Source organism: Somniosus microcephalus, chromosome 5 (genome assembly GCF_052327205.1).
Source record: "Somniosus microcephalus isolate GS21.2 chromosome 5, FLI_Smic_1.0, whole genome shotgun sequence".
Classification (NCBI taxonomy): domain Eukaryota; kingdom Metazoa; phylum Chordata; class Chondrichthyes; order Squaliformes; family Somniosidae; genus Somniosus; species Somniosus microcephalus.
In genome coordinates this window covers 256,961,727-256,978,949 of record NC_140991.1, presented here as the reverse complement: position 1 = coordinate 256,978,949, position 17,223 = coordinate 256,961,727, and the positions used below count along the sequence as shown (strand labels likewise).

Sequence of the window (17,223 nt, the reverse complement as noted above, 5' to 3'; positions counted from 1 at the left end):
CAGCGCAAGGAGCGTACATCAACCCAAGCACCCCACCCACCCGCCCCTTCAACCACTGTCTGCCCCACCTGTGACAGAGACTGTCGGTCCCGCATTGGACTAATCAGTCACATGCGAGCTCATTTTTAATGTGGAAGCAAGTCATCCTCGGTTCCGAGGGACTGCCTAAGAAGAAGAGAAGATCATCTGTAATTAATAACCAGTTTTTGCAAATAACAAACAACTGCAGGAGATTAGGAAGTTTAAAACCATGGTCATCAGGAGACAAAAAACAACTGTATTTACCTAGTGTTTTGAGAGAAAAAAAGTAGTCACAATCTTGGCATAGCTGTTCAGTCCCTGTGGGTAAAACACTAGGTAAATTAAACAACTAACGGGAGGAGGAGGCTCCATGAATATCCCCATCCTCAATGATGGTGGAGCCCAGCACGTGAGTGCAAAAGACAAGGCTGAAGCGTTTGCAACCATCTTCAGCCAGAAGTGCCAAGTGGATCATCCATATCGGCCTACTTCTGAAGTCCCCACAACCACAGAAGCCAATCTTCAGCTAATTCGATTCATTCCACGTGATATCAAGAAATGGCTGAGCGCATTGGATACAGCAAAGGCCATGGGCCACGATAACATCCTGGCTATCGTGCTAAAGACTTGTGTTCCAGAACTAGCCGCGCCTCTAGCCAAGCTGTTCCAGTACAGCTACAACACTCGCATCTATCCAACAATGTGGAAAACTGCCCTGGTATGTCCTGTCCACAAAAAGCAGGACAAATCCAACCCAGCCAATTACCGGCCCATCAGTCTACTCTCAATCATCAGCAAAGTGATGGAAGGTGTCATCAACAGTGCTATCAAGCAGCACTTACTGACCAATAGCCTGCTCACTGATGCCCAGTTTGGGTTCCGCCAAGACCACTCGGGTCCCAACCTCACTACAGCCTTGGCCCAAACATGGACAAAGAAGCTGAATTCCAGAGGTGAGGCGAATGTGACTGCCCTTGACATCAAGGCAGCATTTGACCGAGTGTGGCATCAAGGAGCCCTAGTAAAACTGAAGTCAATGGGAATCGGAGGGAAAACTCTCCACTGGCTGGTCATACCTAGCACAAAGGAAGATGGTTGTGGTGGGTGAAGGTCAATCATCACAGCCCCAGGACATTGCTGCAGGAGTTCCTCAGGACGGTATCCTAGACCCAACCATCTTCAGCTGCTTCATCAATGACCTTCCCTCCAACATAAGGTCAGAAATGGGGAAGTTAGCTGATGACTGCACAGTGTTCAGCGCCATTCACAACTCCTCAGATAATAAAGCAGTCCATGCCCACATGTAACAAGACCTGGACAACGTTCAGGCTTGGGCTGATAAGTGGCAGGTAATATTCGCACCACAGAAGTGCCAGGCAATGACTATCTCCAACAAGCGAGAGTCTAACCACCGCCACTTGACATTCAAAGGCATTACCATCACCGAATCCCCCACCATCAACATCCTGGGGGTCACCTTTGACCAGAAACTTAACTGGGCCAGCCACATAAATACTGTGACAACAAGAGCAGGCTAGGTATTCTGTGGCGATTGTCTCACCTCCTGACTTCCCAAAGCCTTTCCACCATCTACAAGGCACAAGTAAGGAGTGTGATGGAATACTCTCCACTTGCCTGGATAAGTGCAGCTCCAACAACACTCAAGAAGCTTGACACCATCCAGGACAAAGCAGCCCGCTTGATTTGCACCCCAATCTACCATCTTAAATATTCACTCTCTCCATCACCAGCGTACCATGGCTGCAGTGTGTACCATCTACAAGATGCACTGCAGCAACTCGCCAAGGCTTCTTCGGCAGCACCTCCCAAACCCACGACTTCTAGAAGGACAAGGGCAGCAGGCGCATGGGAACACCACCACCTCCAGGTTCTCCTCCAAGTCACACACCATCCTGACTTAGAAGTATATCACCAATCCTTCATCGTCGCTGGGTCAAAATCCTGGAACTCCCTCCCTAACAGCACTGTGGGAGTACCTTCACCACATGGACTGCAGCAGTTCAAGGCGGCGGCTCACCACCACCTTCTCAAGGGCAATTAGGGATGGCCAATAAATGCTGGCCTTGCCAGCGACGCCCACATCCCATAAACAAATTTAAAAACAGTTTTTTGTCTCATAATGACCATGGTTTTAAACTTCCTAATCTTCTGCAGTTGTTTCTGTCCTACGGCATTACTCATGGAGTGGAAAATAATTGATCTTGTATTTGTGTCTGTTCTGTAATTCTTTCCATTTCCCTGTGTTTTTGTACATCTTACATTCTTTTAGTGTACATTTATCACTATCTCTCACACACTTTATCTGTGGCTACATCTTTATCTCTGCTTCGTCTTTTGACTAATTCATTAATTTTCCCATTAGTCACCTTTTTCCCCACCATACCTCTTTACATTCTCTATTTTCTCTCTGCCCATAATGTTATCTCTTTATACCTTTCATATTACATCTCATTTACTTTTGCTGAGATTGGACTAGATGTCAAGCATAGGCGCTGGCTTGATAAATAAACAACTTGCATTTATATAGCACCTTTAACGAGTAAAACGTCCCAAGGCACTTCACAGTTATCAAACAAAATTGGACACTGAGCCACATAAGGAGATATCAGGACAGCTCTGGAATTCCCTGCCTAAACCTCTCTGTCTCTCTATCTTCCTTTAAGACACTCCTTAAAACCTACCTCTTTGACCAAGCTTTTGGTCACCTGCCCTAATTTCTCCTTATGTGGCTCAGTGTCAAATTTTTTGTCTTATAATACTCCTGTGAAGCGCCTTGGGACGTTTTACTATGTTAAAGGCGCTATATAAATACAAGTTGTTGTTGTTGGTGGTTAAAAAGGTAGGTTTTAAGGAGCGTCTTAAAAGAAGAGAGAGGTAGAGAGGTGGCGAGGTTTAGGGAGGGAATTCCAGAGCTTAGAGGCGTTGCTGGACCGGGAGCCATTGTAGGTCAGCAAGCACAGGGGTGATGGGTGAATGGGACTTGGTGAGAGTTAGGACACGGGGCAGTGAGCACAGGGGTGATGGGTGAATGGGACTTGGTGAGAGTTAGGACACGGGGCAGTGAGCACAGGGGTGATGGGTGAATGGGACTTGGTGAGAGTTAGGACACGGGGCAGTGAGCACAGGGGTGATGGGTGAATGGGACTTGGTGAGAGTTAGGACACGGGGCAGTGAGCACAGGGGTGATGGGTGAATGGGACTTGGTGAGAGTTAGGACACGGGGCAGTGAGCACAGGGGTGATGGGTGAATGGGACTTGGTGAGAGTTAGGACACTGGCAATGTTTTGGATGAGCTCAAGTTTATGTACGGTGGAAGATGGGAGACCAGCCAGGAGAACATTGGAATAGTCGAGTCTACAGATAACAACGGCATGGAAGAGGATTTCAACAGCAGATGAGCTGAGACAGGGGCGGAGTCGGGCGATGTTACAGAGGTGGACTTGGTGATGGAGAGGATATGTGGTCCGAAGCTCATCTCGGAGTCAAATACAACACCAAGGCTGCAAACAGTCTGGTTCAGCCTCAGACAGCAGTTATGGAGAGGGAGAGAGTCTGTAGCGGGGACTGAAGACAATGGCTTCAGTCTTCCCAATATTCAATTGGAGGAAGTTTCTGCTCATCCGGTACTGGATGTCTGACAAGCAGTGTGACAAATCAGATACAGTGGAGGGGTTGATAGAGGTGGCAGCGAGGTAGAGCTGGGTGTCATCTGCGTATGTGTGAAACCTGACATGTTTTCGCATGATGTCACAGAGTGGCAGCATGTAGATGAGAAATAGGAGGGGGCCAAGGATAGATTCTTGGGGGACTCCCGAGGTAACAGTATGGAAGCGGGAAGAAGCCATTGCCGGTGATTCTGGCTACGACTGGATAGCTAAGAATGGAACCAGGCAAGGGCTGTCCCACCCAGATGGACATTGGAGGAGAGGTGTTGGAGGAGGATGGTGTGGTCAACCATGTCAAAGACTACAGACAGGTCAAAAAGGAAAAGGAGGGATAGATTACTATGGTCACAGTCACAGGATATCATTTGTGAGTTTGATAAGGGCCGTTTCAGTACTGTGGCAGGGGTGGAAGCCTGATTGGAGTGATTCAAACATGGAGCTGCGGGAAAGATAGGCACGAATTTGGGAGGCGACAGTACGTTCAAGGAATTTGGAGAGGAAAGGGAGGTTGGATATGGGGCGGTAGTTTGCAAGGACAGAGGGGTCAAGGGTGGGTTTTTGAGGAAGGAGTGATGACAGCAGATTTGAAGAGAAGGGGGATAGTAACTGAGGAGTGGAAACTGTTAACAATATCAGCCAACATGGGGGCCAAGAATAGAAATTGGGTGCTCAGCAGTTTGGTGGGAATAGGGTCCAGGGAGCAGGACGCGGGTCTCATGGACAAGATGAGCCTGAAGAGGACGTGAAGGGAGACTAGTTGTTGATGCTCGACCTGTCCCTCCCTTGGGCGCCTCATTCCTTCCCTCTTCTTTGCTCCCAAAACTGTGCCTTTTCAACTGGGCCTTCCATTCCACTACTGTGTGATCTATAATGTTGATTTTGGGAAGACTGATGCCATTTTCTTCAGTCCCCGTCATAAACTCCATTCCCTAGCCACCGACTCCATCCCTCTCCCTGGCTACTGTCTGAGGCTAAACCAGACTGTTCGCAACCTTGGTATCATATTTGACCCTGAGATGAGCTTCTGACCACATATCCTCTCCATCACCAAGACCACCTACTTCCACCTCAGTAGCATCACCCGACTCCGCCCCACCTCTCAGCTGCTGCTGAAACCCACCTCCATTCCTTTGTTACCTCCAGACTTGACTATTCCAATGCTCTCCTGGCCGGCTTCCCATCGTCCATCCTCCATCAACTTGAGCTCATCCAAAACTCTGCTTTAAGACGTTCCTCAAAATCTATCTCTTTGACCAAGCTTTTGATCATCTGTCCTAATATCTCCTTATTTGGCTCGGTGCCAAATTTTATTTGATAACGCTCCTCTGAAGTGCCATGGCACGTTTTACTTTGTTAAAGACGCTTTATAAATGCAAGTTGTTGTTGATGAAAGAGTCCTTAATGTGCTATAATTTTAATTGCAAAGTCATTATGGACAAGTGACATCCACTTAATCCAACAGGAACAGAGGCCCTCAAGTCTGCTCCGGCATTCAATTATATCATGGCTGATCGTTACCTCAACTCCATTTACCAGCCTTGGCTCCATATTATAAGAACATAAGAAATAGGAGCAGGAGTATGCCATACAGCTTCACCATTCAATAAGATCATGGCTGATCTTCTACCTCAACTGCACTTTCCCGCCCTATCCCTACATCCCTTGATTCCCTTAAGTGTCCAAAAAACTATTTGTTTCAGTCTTGAATTTTTTACTTCATCACACCGTTGAGCATCAGACATCTTTATAGTACAAGGAATGCCACATAAATGTAAGTCGCTGCTTTTATAGATGGTGATAATACACCAGCACCCTCTTCCCTATTACACACAATATTGAAGTAGTACAAAACAGCAGCAATACATAAAACAGAAATGTCAGCAAAGACGAAGCTGAGCAGTCACCACTGACAGACACGAGATCTGACAAAAAAATTAGCTATTCTCTAGTAGATTTATATAATGGGAGGTCAGAGTGTGCCTCAAGCTGTGATAGAATCCAAGCCACTAGTGCCTATTATTATATATTCCATGTAATTAGAACAAGTCAGGTTTTTATTTACCCCAATCCTAATTTTAGAACTCAAAACACCATCTATGAAGCCCCAAATCTTTCAGAATTATTTCATAATCATATTAATGAATCTCCAACTAATACACAACCAGGTTTTCATTACTTTTCTACATGATTCATCCACATGACAAAAAACAGATAATAGGAACATGTGCAATGAAGGAAACAGAAGCCAAAGGATGTAATTATTCTGGATTTAAAGTCATATTACTGCCACGTGCACATTGCATGTGCGATTAAAGAAAATTGTGAACTGGGAATTCATCAATTAATAGTTTTTGAAAAATTATTTTCTAAGGCTATGTTTTATTTACTAAATGATTTTTTACAACTGCTGCAATTTTAATACAATATTGAGAAAATATGCGCTACCTTACACTTTTTAATGTTGAATACCATTTGCAATTAACCTGCTTAGTTGGTAAGTGTTGGTCTCTCTGAATTCTTTCCCTTCCTCTGATCATCTTGCTTTCCCACACAACTTGATCACTACCTGTAATCTTTGCCATTCTACTTTTTCTACCTTAATCAAAATTATTGCTAAATATTGTGGCGCTTTAGAACCAAACCCCACAGTCCACAGAAACCCTGCTCTGATAAATGAGTTGTGAAGATGCTATATGCAGACCAGTACATTGCACACATTTTAGTCATGTCAAAGCAACCACAACTGGCCTTACAATCCCTACAGACTCATCTCCCACAGATGAAGGACTAAGGATTCTCTATTGAAGCACACATATTAGCACTCTGCTAGGAGTAAGAAGCTTCAGTATCCTTCCCCCTTTAATGATGATATGCCTGTGATAAAGAGAAATACTGTATTTAAAGTCATACAGTATTTGAAATAACTAATGTTAAAAGAGGAAGCTTGCTTTCCTGATTAAATTTCAAAATGTAGAACACAGCCTAGTTATTTATAACTCATAGACCAGGTTACCTGATCTGTAAATTAATTAGGATACGGAGGCTTGGTTTTGGTTGTTAAGCTGCACTTGGCTAAAGCATCACAGAGAACATGCTCATCAGTCATTCTATGTAAATAGTATACTCCAATATGCCTTTAATCTTGATTGACAGTTCTGCACCCAGAGACTTTTGATCTGAATTTGATACTGGAAACTTCGTTCAATAACTTTAGTTCAGTTTAGGAGATTTGAACACTTTCGATTGGTCATTTACATCATCCATGTATAGCACTGCGTTGTGATGGTCTAGAAAAAACTGTTCCATTCAAGAGACCTGCTGCTCATCAATTTGTGCAAATTGCACTTTCAGTAACTTTGTGTTTTGTTGCATTTGTGCATTATTCTATTTATAAATAATTAGATTTTGCCTATATGCTTTTGTCTAAAGGTGTGACACTTTCTACTTTTCAGAAAACATAGGAGAACCTGATCGTCATCCCTGCTGATGTCACAACAAAAAAAATCTAGGCTGACACTCCAGTGCAGTGTTGAGGGAGTGCTGCTCTGACAGAGGTGCCGTCTTTCGGAAGAGATGTTAAACCGAGGCGCTCTCAGGTGGACGTAAAAGATCCCATGGCACTATTTCTAAGAAGATCAGGTGAGTTATCCTGTGTGTACTGGCCAGTATTTATCCCTCAGTCAACATCACTAAAACAGATTATCTGGTCATTATTACATTGCTGTTTGTGGGAGCTTGCTGTGTGCATATTGGCTAAAAAACTAAAAGAAAAAGCATACAAGAATGCAAAAAATAGCATAGATCCTGGCAAATGGGAAAGATACAAAGAACAGCAAAGGGTTACAAAACACATTGGGCCAGAAATTAGGATCGGGGGCTTGCCGCGCGTGCAAGCCCCCGATGTGCACTCACCCGGCGCGCCAACATCTGAAGCCTGGGCCTGCTTGGAATTCCTGTCACTGGCCCGGTTCAGATGTCGACGCGATGTGCTTGCCTGATCCAGCGGCGCAGTTAGTGCGATGTGCCGGCTGGGATCAGGTGAGCACTGTGCAGCCAATCAGGGGAGGGGAAACTTCATTCATGAGTTTGATAGTAAGAACTGTCAAACTCATGAAAAGTACGGGCGCCCAAAAGACTAGTTTAACTTTAAATAAAATTTTAAAAAACATCCCAATAACTTAAAAAAAAACTATTTTAAACAATTAATCAAATTTTTGAATTTTTTTTTTTTTTTTTAAAGAAATCGGGTCTAAAAATAAACTTACCTTACTGTAAAGTCCTTAAAAACAATAAAGCTGTGGAAATTTTTTTATAACTTTAAATAATAGACCACTTACCTTCAAGAATCAAGTCCTTACGCCTCCTTTTTATATGTCTAAAATGTTCAGGCCCTTGCACACGGGCAAACCTGTCAAAAAGAAGGAAGTTCAACGTGTGCGCGCAGAGTCCTGCGCGCACGCGTTACACCTCTGAACCCCTTGGAGGAAATGCCGGTTTCCCGCGCATGCGCTGTGCATGCTGAAATCCGGCACTTCCAACGGGCCCAAGCGTGAGTACACCATCCGTACTCACGCGTTGGGACCGGGATTACTGGCCCATAGTAAGAGCTACAAAAAGGGAGTATGAAAAGAGACTTGCAAGGGATATCAAAAATCAACACAAAGAATTTTTACAATTATATTAGGAAAAAGAGGGTAGTCAGGAACAATGTTGGCCCCTTAAAAACTGAAAGCAGGGATATTGTCAATGTTAAGGAAGTGGCAGACATGTTGAATAATTACTTTGCATCAGTATTTACAGTAGAGGAAGAGGATAGCATGCCAGAAATCCCAAGGAAACTAATATTAAATGAGGGACAGGGGCTCAACAAAATTAACGTAAGTAAAATCACAGTAATGAAAAAAATAATGGCTCTAAAGAATGACAAATCCCCAGGGCCAGATGGTTTCCATCACAGGGTTTTAAAGGAAGTAGGTGAGCACATTTCAGATGCCCTAACTATAATCTTCCAAAGTTCTCTCGATTCAGGAACAGTTCCTTTAAATTGGAAAACTGCACATATCAGTCCTATTTAAGAATGGTGAGAGGGGGAAACTAGGAAATCATAGGCCAGTTAGCTTAACATCTGTTGTCGGGAAATTGCTAGTGTCTATAATTAAGGCTAGGGTGAATGAACACCTCGAAAATTTTCAGTTGATCAGAAAGAGCCATCATGGATTTGTGAAAGGTAGATCATGCCTGACAAACCATTTTTTGAGGAGGTGACTAAAGTAGTAGACAGGGGAATGTCTATGGATGTTATTTATATGGACTTCCAGAAGCATTGGAGAGGGTGCAGAGGAGATTCACCAGGATGTTACCTGGGCTGGAGCGTTTCAGCTATGAAGAGAGACTGGACAGGCTGGGGTTGTTTTCAGTAGAGCAGAGAAGGCTGAGGGGGGACCTGATTGAGGTGTACAGAATTATGAGGGGCATAGATAGGGTAGATAGAAAGGAACTTTTCCCCTTAGTAGAAGGGTCAATAACAAGGGGGCATAGATTCAAGGTAAGGGGCAGGAGGTTTAGAGGGGATTTGTGGAAAAACTTTTTCACCCAGAGGGTGGTTGGAATCTGGAACTCACTGCCTGAAAGGGTGGTAGAGGCAGGAACTCTCACAACATTCAAGAAGCATTTAGATGAGCACTTGAAATGCCAAGGCATACAAGGCTACGGACCAAGTGTTGGAAAATGGGATTAGAATAGACAGGGCTTGATGGCCGGCGCGGACACGATGGGCCGAAGGGCCTCTTTCTGTGCTGTATAACTATGATGACTCTATCTAAGGCATTTGATAAAGTCCCACATAAGAGACTGTTAACTAAGGGAGAAGCCCATGGAATTGAGGGCAAATTATTGACCTGGTTAGGAAATTGGCTGAGCAACAGGAGACAGGCAGTAGTGATAATGGGTAAGTACTCTAATTGGCAGGATGTGACTAGTGGTGTCCCACAGGGATCTGTGTTGGGGCCTCAACTATTCACAGTATTTATTAACTACTTAGATGATGGAACAGAAAGTCATATATCCAAATTTGCCAATGATACAATGATACAATGATAGGCAGTGTAGATGAAAGCATAAAATTACAAAGGGATATTGACTGATTAAGCGAGTGGGCAAAACTGTGGCAAATGGATTTCAATGTAGGCAAATGTGGGGTCATCCACTTTGGACCTAAAAAGGATAGAACAGGGTAATTTCTAAATGGCGAAAAGCTAAAAACAGTGGAGGTCCAAAGGGACTTGGCGGTCCAGGTAAATAGATTAAAATGTCATGAACAGATACAGAAAATAATTAAAAAGGCTAATGGAATGCTGGCCTTTATATCTAGAGGACTAGAATACAAGGGGGTGCTGCAGCTATACAAAACCCTAGTTAGACCACACCTGGATTACTGTGCGCAGTTCTGGGCACCACACCTTAAGGAAGGTTTTATTGGCCTTGGAAGGAGTGCAGCGTAGGTTTACCAGAATGATACCCGGACTTCAAGGGTTAAGTTACGAGGAGAGATTACACAAATTAGGGTTGTATTCCCTAGAATTTAGAAGGTTAAGGGATGATTTGATTGAAGTTTTCAAGATATTAAGGGGAACAGATAGGGTAGAGAGAGAAACTATTTCCGCTGGTTGGGGATTCTAGGACTAGGGGGCATAGTTTAAAAATTAGAGCCAGACCTTTCAAGAGTGAAATTAGGAAACACATCTACACACAAAAGGGAGGTAGAAGTTTGGAACTCTCTTCTGCAAACGGCAATTGATGCTAGATCAACTGTTAATTTTAAGTTGGAGATTGATGGCTTTTTGTTAACTAAAGTATTAAGGGATATGGGCCAAAGGTGGGTATGTGGAGTTAGGTCGCAGATCAGCCATATCTCATTGAATGGCGTTACAGGCTCGAGGGGCTCAATGGCCTACTCCTGTTCCTATGCATCTAAGCTATTTGCCTCAACTACTCCTTGTGGTTGCGAGTTCCACATTCAAACTCATTATGAGTGATGTAATAGACAAAAGCGCTTGGGGGAAAAATTCAGTATCGTCCCGTTTGGGGCGCCATTATCGGCCGTGCGCAAAGTTTAGCGCGTGGCGCTAATTATCGCCTCCGATGGCAAACTTGACTTTTATCGCCCCTGGAGGTGATTGGAGCGCTAAATCCGGCGCTTCACACCTGTCTTAAGGCGCAAAGGCCAAGGAACGAGGCGCTAACTCACAGCGCTGGCGAAGCTCATGTGATGTCAGTCAGCAATGGAACACAGACACACTGGCACCGTCCAATTCTTAAAGGGGAGTTCTGACGAATGGTCATCGACCTGAAACGTTAACTCTGTTTCTCTCTTCACAGATGCTGCTTGACCTGCTGAGTTTCTCCTGCATTTTTTTGTTTTTATCTTAAAGGGGAGGGTTGATCTTGCTCTCCATCCACATCCTGCTCATTGCAGCCTTGAATCTCGGCCTGGAGAAACCTGTACATCAAATCTGCTGGAAAGAACAATGGAGAGAACCAGGGAAAGAGCTCAGAGTGCAGCCCCCATAGTCTCTTCTAAATCGATACAAGGAAGGGCAAATCAAAATGAACCTGCAAAGCGCTGCTCAGTACCCAAAACTCCTTCACACAGCGTTGAATCTCTCCAGAAGTCTCTCTCTCTCTCTCTGAATGCGTGGTGCAAAAATGTCACCAGGAAGTGGTCGCCTTTAAATAGCGCTCCCCCGATCCCTTCCTGACTGCAAAACGCTCCCCTCAACCTGTCATTGCTAGCGGCAGGCGGTAAGGCAGGGGGCGCCACTCAATATCCAGTCCGGGGCGCTGTGCACTCGACTGACGTCACGATCTGCCGGCGCAGGAGATTGTGGCGGTAGTGTTTAGCGCCGCCGCAAAATGTCTAGTTAATTTTGCGAGCGGCGCAAACACCACCGCGCCCGGGCACTAGTTGCTTTGCGCCCCATTAGTGCCCTCTTAAGGCGCTAACGGGAGGCGCAGACAACTGAATTTCTCCCCCCTTGACTTTGCTGCTAACACTTTCAATGCTGCCACTCAAAATTGGCAAAATTGAAAACATGTTCACCAAAGAGAAGCCCGAGACCATCAAAACACAGATCTCTCATCAATGGCTGAACTAAAACATGGCATAATTTGGATTGCCTATTCAATGGTACAAGTACATTACATAAGCAAAGTCAAAGATGAGAATAGTCCATTCAGCCCATCCCTCTAGCATTCTAACCCTCCTATTATAGTAAATTGCTTTTTGAACATTCCAATGTTTTTATTTTGATCACCTCGTCTGGAACGCGCACCACTCTTCCCAATAACGTCTTAAAATGTACATCCTCTGGCCTTGCTTTCCTGGCTTACTTTGAAGCAATATTGTGGGAGTACCTTTTATCTGTATTTTAATCTTTATATTTATCTAGATTTCATCTATACCAATTTCCAAACCTCAGTAAGGGTCCCCTAACTGTCTTCTTCCCAAACTGCATACATTGAGCTTTTCCAGTCTTTCACACTTGGGATCGTCATCTTGCTCTGATCTCTGCCTTTCTCGATGTCTGCACATCTATTGTATGGTGTGGGAATCAGAACCCTACACAGTGTGGTCTGGCCAGTGCATTGTAAAGCCTTAGCACAACCTCTGTAGACTTGTACTTTATTATTCTGCCTATATGCCCCAGTATTCTTTTAGCTTTTTAAAATATTACATTATCATATTGTCTAGACATTGAAACTGCTGACTCTACTATTGCTCCCAGATTCCTTTCTAAGCCATCCTGTCATTTCAGTTCTATTCATTGTATACTTAAAACATTTTCTGGTCAATGAATACTATTTTACATTTAGTCTTGTACTCAAACCAGAAAACACAATATAAACTAGAAAACAATGTGAAGCTGTAGTAGTCTCCGTGGATACACAGCCGTGGTTGTTGTCTCATAGCTTCAGGTCAAACTTGGGCAAGGAAACCTCCTGCTGATCACCACCAACCACCCTCCCACTGCTGATGAATCAGTAGTCCTTCATGCTGAACACCACTTGGAGGATGTAAGGGCACAGAATTCACACTGGGTTGGGGGGGGGTTTCAATGTCCATCATCAAAAGTGGCTTGGTAGTACCACCACTGACCAAGCTGGCCGAGTTCTGAAGGACATAGCTACCACAATGAGCTTGCAGCAGGTGGTGAAAGAACCAACACGAGGGAATAACCTATTTAACCTTGTCCTCACCAATCTGGCGCAGATGTCCACGACAGCATTGGTAGGGGTGACCAGCGCACAGTCCTTGTAGAGACCAAGTCCCATCTTCACATTGAGGACACCCTCCATCGTATCGTGTGGCATTATCACCGTGCTAAGTGGAACATATTAAGAACAGATGTAACAGTTCAAAACTGGGCATCCATGAGGCACTGTGAGCCATCATCAGCAGCAGAATTGTATTTCACAACAAGCTGCAACCTCATGACCTGGCATATCCCTCACTCTTCTATCACCATCAAGCCAGATAACCAGCCCTAGTTCAATGAGGAGTGTAGAAGAGCATACCGGGAGGCGTGCCAGGCATACCTGAAAATTAAGTGTCAACCTAGTTAAGCCACAACACAGGACTACAGGCATGCTAAAGAGCAACTTGCTATAGGCAGATTTACAGGATGCACTGTAGCAACTTGCCAAGGTTCCCCTGGTAGAAACTCCTAAACTCATGACCTCCACCACCTAGAAGGACAAGGGGAGCAGGTGCATGGGAACACTATCACCTCCAAGTCCACCTCTCCACCATCCTGGAATGGACATATCTCAGCATTCCTTCATTGTCAAACAAAATCCTGGAAACTCCCTAACTAACTACACTGTGCAACCACCTTCATCACACGGACTGCAGTGGTTCAAGAAGGAGGCTCACTCACCTTCTCAAGGACAACTAGGGATGGGTAATAAATGCCAGCCTTGCCAGCGATGTCTATATCCCGATAATGATTAATAATGGAAGTTGCTGTATCTTGATTATGCGTAGAAAATATTATTCAAGAAGTGGCTTCAAGCATGTTGAAAGGTACTTACTATTGGTGAAACTAAACAGGACGATTTAACCAATGTGGAACTCAGAACCATGCTTTGTTGATTTTTGCAAGCCATCATTGTCGATACTGGTAGCAGGATTCCAGCCAGACTGCCAAAATCTCATTCATGATTTCAAAGCATGCATGCGTGCACATTTAAAAAAATTTGCATCAAGGGGTAGGAGAAAAAAAGACACAGACAATCAGGTAACAAATTGGGTAGCGCCCCTTACCTTCGCTAATTTTAGCGCCCCGAAAAAGTTAGCGTCCCCGCAGCCGATTTTCCCAGGTAGCACCTCTCCTCTCTTTCGGGGCCGGGAACAGCAATGGGGCAGATGCTGGCAGGCGACCAGCAACAAAAATGGCTGCCCGCCACCTCCCCTTTAACTAGCGCCGCCCCGGCCGCAGGTAGGCCTCCCTGACCCCGGCAGACATAGGGAGGAGGAGCGCTACTGGAAGTGCCCCGCGTCCCTCTTGGTGCGCTGCGAGCCAATATCGCAGCACGTTGCGCTGCGGTACTGCAGGTCTTCCTCCCCTTATTAAAGGGGAGGGGCCTTGCGCAGCGCGTCCCGGCGCCCAGCTGGGCCACCAGGGATCGGGAGTGCCGGCAAACGAGCCCGGCACTCGAGGAGGGCTCCACGGGGGCCGGGGACAGCAACAGTGGCAGGTGCTGGCAGGCAACCAGCAACAAAAATGGCCGCCCGCCACCTCCCCCGGCTGCAGGTAGGCCCCTCTGACCCCGGCAGACTGTGTCTGGCGGTTAAGTCGGGGGGCGCCACCCAATATTACAGCCGGGGCGCTGCGCACGGCGATGACAACTAGGGTGCAAATCAACCGAATTTAGCCCCCAATGAAACCAGACAGGGTCCCTTCAACTATTTAATGGCCAAACATGGCACTGAAGATGCCAGAGAGCACAGTACCAGACCTGAACTCTGCAAACGGTGCATGGCATGGACAAATGAGCAAGAGAAAAATTCTGATGGGAAGGAGACAGATTTTCATGTGCCCTCCAAAAACACACCACAGACTAGGACACAGTGCTCTGCCATTTATGCTACCATAATATAACATATAGCAGCCTGATTTCAGTAGCACAGCTTTAAGACAAAATAAGGTGGTCCTACCTCTGATGGCACTACGGACATTGCCACTGGAAGCAGCCATCGTCATCTGACAGCTCACAGCTGAGTCCACAGATAGAACACAGTGAGGCAGTTTTGCACTTCCGCCGAGGACGGCATGGCGACCAGAAAGCAAGCCACACATTGCAGCTTTTTTTGTTTCATTTGCTGTGGAAACCACCTCATTTACTTATTCCAGTTCTAAATTAGGATAACTGAGCAGCTAACTAAACTGCCTCGCCTGAATGTAAAATGCAAACACGCTTCAAGCTAAGCCTATATATTGGCAGTATTGTGATTCACTTGATTAATAGCTCCAGTAAAGTATTAGCATATGAATAGCACCATACCTCTGATTATCTTTGATTTAATCCTCATTTTACTAACATTTCAACAATCTTCTTTCACTCAATTTTACCTGGTTCTTTTAATTTATCTGTCTCTCCTTTTTGTTCAGTTTCTACAGTTCCTTTAAAGCCGCCTTTATGCTGCAGGGTCTGATGGCAAGAGTGCGTAAATGAACCAGCGCTCTGGTGTTCTGAAAGTGCCACCAGGTCTGCCATTTTGGGTCTGCGTGCAGGCGACTAACCTCTCAGCCACTGTGTACAGCCACTGATGTGCTATCATTGCTCGTCTGTATGGGCCTTCACCAAACAATAGGGAAGGTCCCGCTAAACTGGCAAGTCCTATTCAAAACTTCTAAGCAACTATGCAAATCCTGCAGAGTGATTCCTCTATTGTTCCTGAATCTGCCCTACAGTACAAGTAGGGTACGTTTGGTAACAATACAGCAGGATCAATTACTGAGCCACTTGCACTGGAAGAGGTTCAGTAATATAAAAAGAGTTTCAGAGAACTCCAGTTTGGAGCCGTTTTCCAAAACCATTGATACAAATTTGAGTCATTGCATAACTCACTCTTCTGCCATCTGCAGTGAAGTACTGTACAGGTTGAAATTTAATGAAAGATTCAAAATATAAACGACAAAGATTTATAAGAATCTCTATGTGTAAACTCAAATGTTGTAATTAGTAAAATTTAGAATGGTTTACCAGCTTTCGCTAGACGGGGTTAATTAGGTTGAGCATTGTTCTCGATTTTTAGATTATGGTCTATATTTCAAAGGGGCTTAACTGCCTCATCCTAATTTAACATAATTAGCTCACTGTCACTGAAGGGATTCTGTACTTCAAATTATTGTGAACATTAAATTAAGTAATAAAATTAAATTAGAGCGATTAATCCATCTCAAAAGTTAACTTGGTATCCAGGAAGAATAATAGAACAGGATGTACTGCTAAATGCAACAGAATTCATTCAAGATATCATGGGAACAGTTGCAAATAACCATCTGCAAATAAAACAGGGCAAACGAACCAGAGTTGAGATGAGGAGACCTTGGGGAGAAATTAGCTAACCCGGAAAATGGGCGTGGGGATTAACCCGCGCCCGTTCATTGCGTTGCAGGCAGCACGTTAAATTAGTGCTGCCTGCTCTTTTACAGGATTTCTGCCTGCGCTGTTCATTGGTTGCACAATTAGCAGGGTGCTCCATTCCGCAAGTGGCTATCGCTACTTAAAGGCAGCCTGCACCTCTTAAAGAGGAGGTGCATTGTGGCTGCAAGAAGTGGTGAGTGTTATTTGAAAATGCAATCTGGACTGTGATACTTTGAGCAATGGCTGAACATGCGAAAGGGTGACACCAAGGTTTTCAGACAATGCACTGCAGGTCTTGGCGGAAGAGGTGGAAATGAGAAACATCCTGTAACCTCGGGGGCAGGAGGCCCTCCAGAAATATGCTCAGGAGGAAGTGAGAACAAATAGAGGCGGAGGTCAATGCATGAGTGTTGCTCCAAGAACATGGATGCAGTGTCAAAAGAAGTTTAATGACCTCACGTGAGTGGTCAAGGTCAGTGAGTCCATCTTCAAATGGCATATCCTACCAACTGCACCACTAGCCTCATCCACTGCTCAATTTTCTATTCCCCCATCACCCAACTGCCAACAATCTCTATCAATCAGTACTCATACCTAACATTCATATGCTTTACCTCACCTTCACACACTTAGCACTGTTGCAAGCCTCAAATCCACATCTCACAGCTCGCACACATTGGCAGCTACTCAATCATGACAGCCACATCACCCAAACATATTGCAGGACACTCACTGACGCACTTCTCTCTTTCTTGCAGGAGAAGATGGCACATAACAGCAGGTGGCAGCAGCAAGGAACTGAAAGAGGACAAACACGCCTGCATATTTTAACCCCCATGGAGGAGACAGTGTTGGCCATCATGGGAAG

At 45.0% G+C, this 17,223-nt stretch overlaps 1 protein-coding gene across 2 annotated transcripts in view; it reads right to left on the bottom strand.

The window, feature by feature from the left end:
- The window catches only part of dtnbp1a (dystrobrevin binding protein 1a), a 345,343-nt gene that overhangs the window by 43,876 nt on the left and 284,244 nt on the right, over nt 1-17,223 (bottom strand). The gene's annotated exons all lie outside the window — the stretch shown is intronic.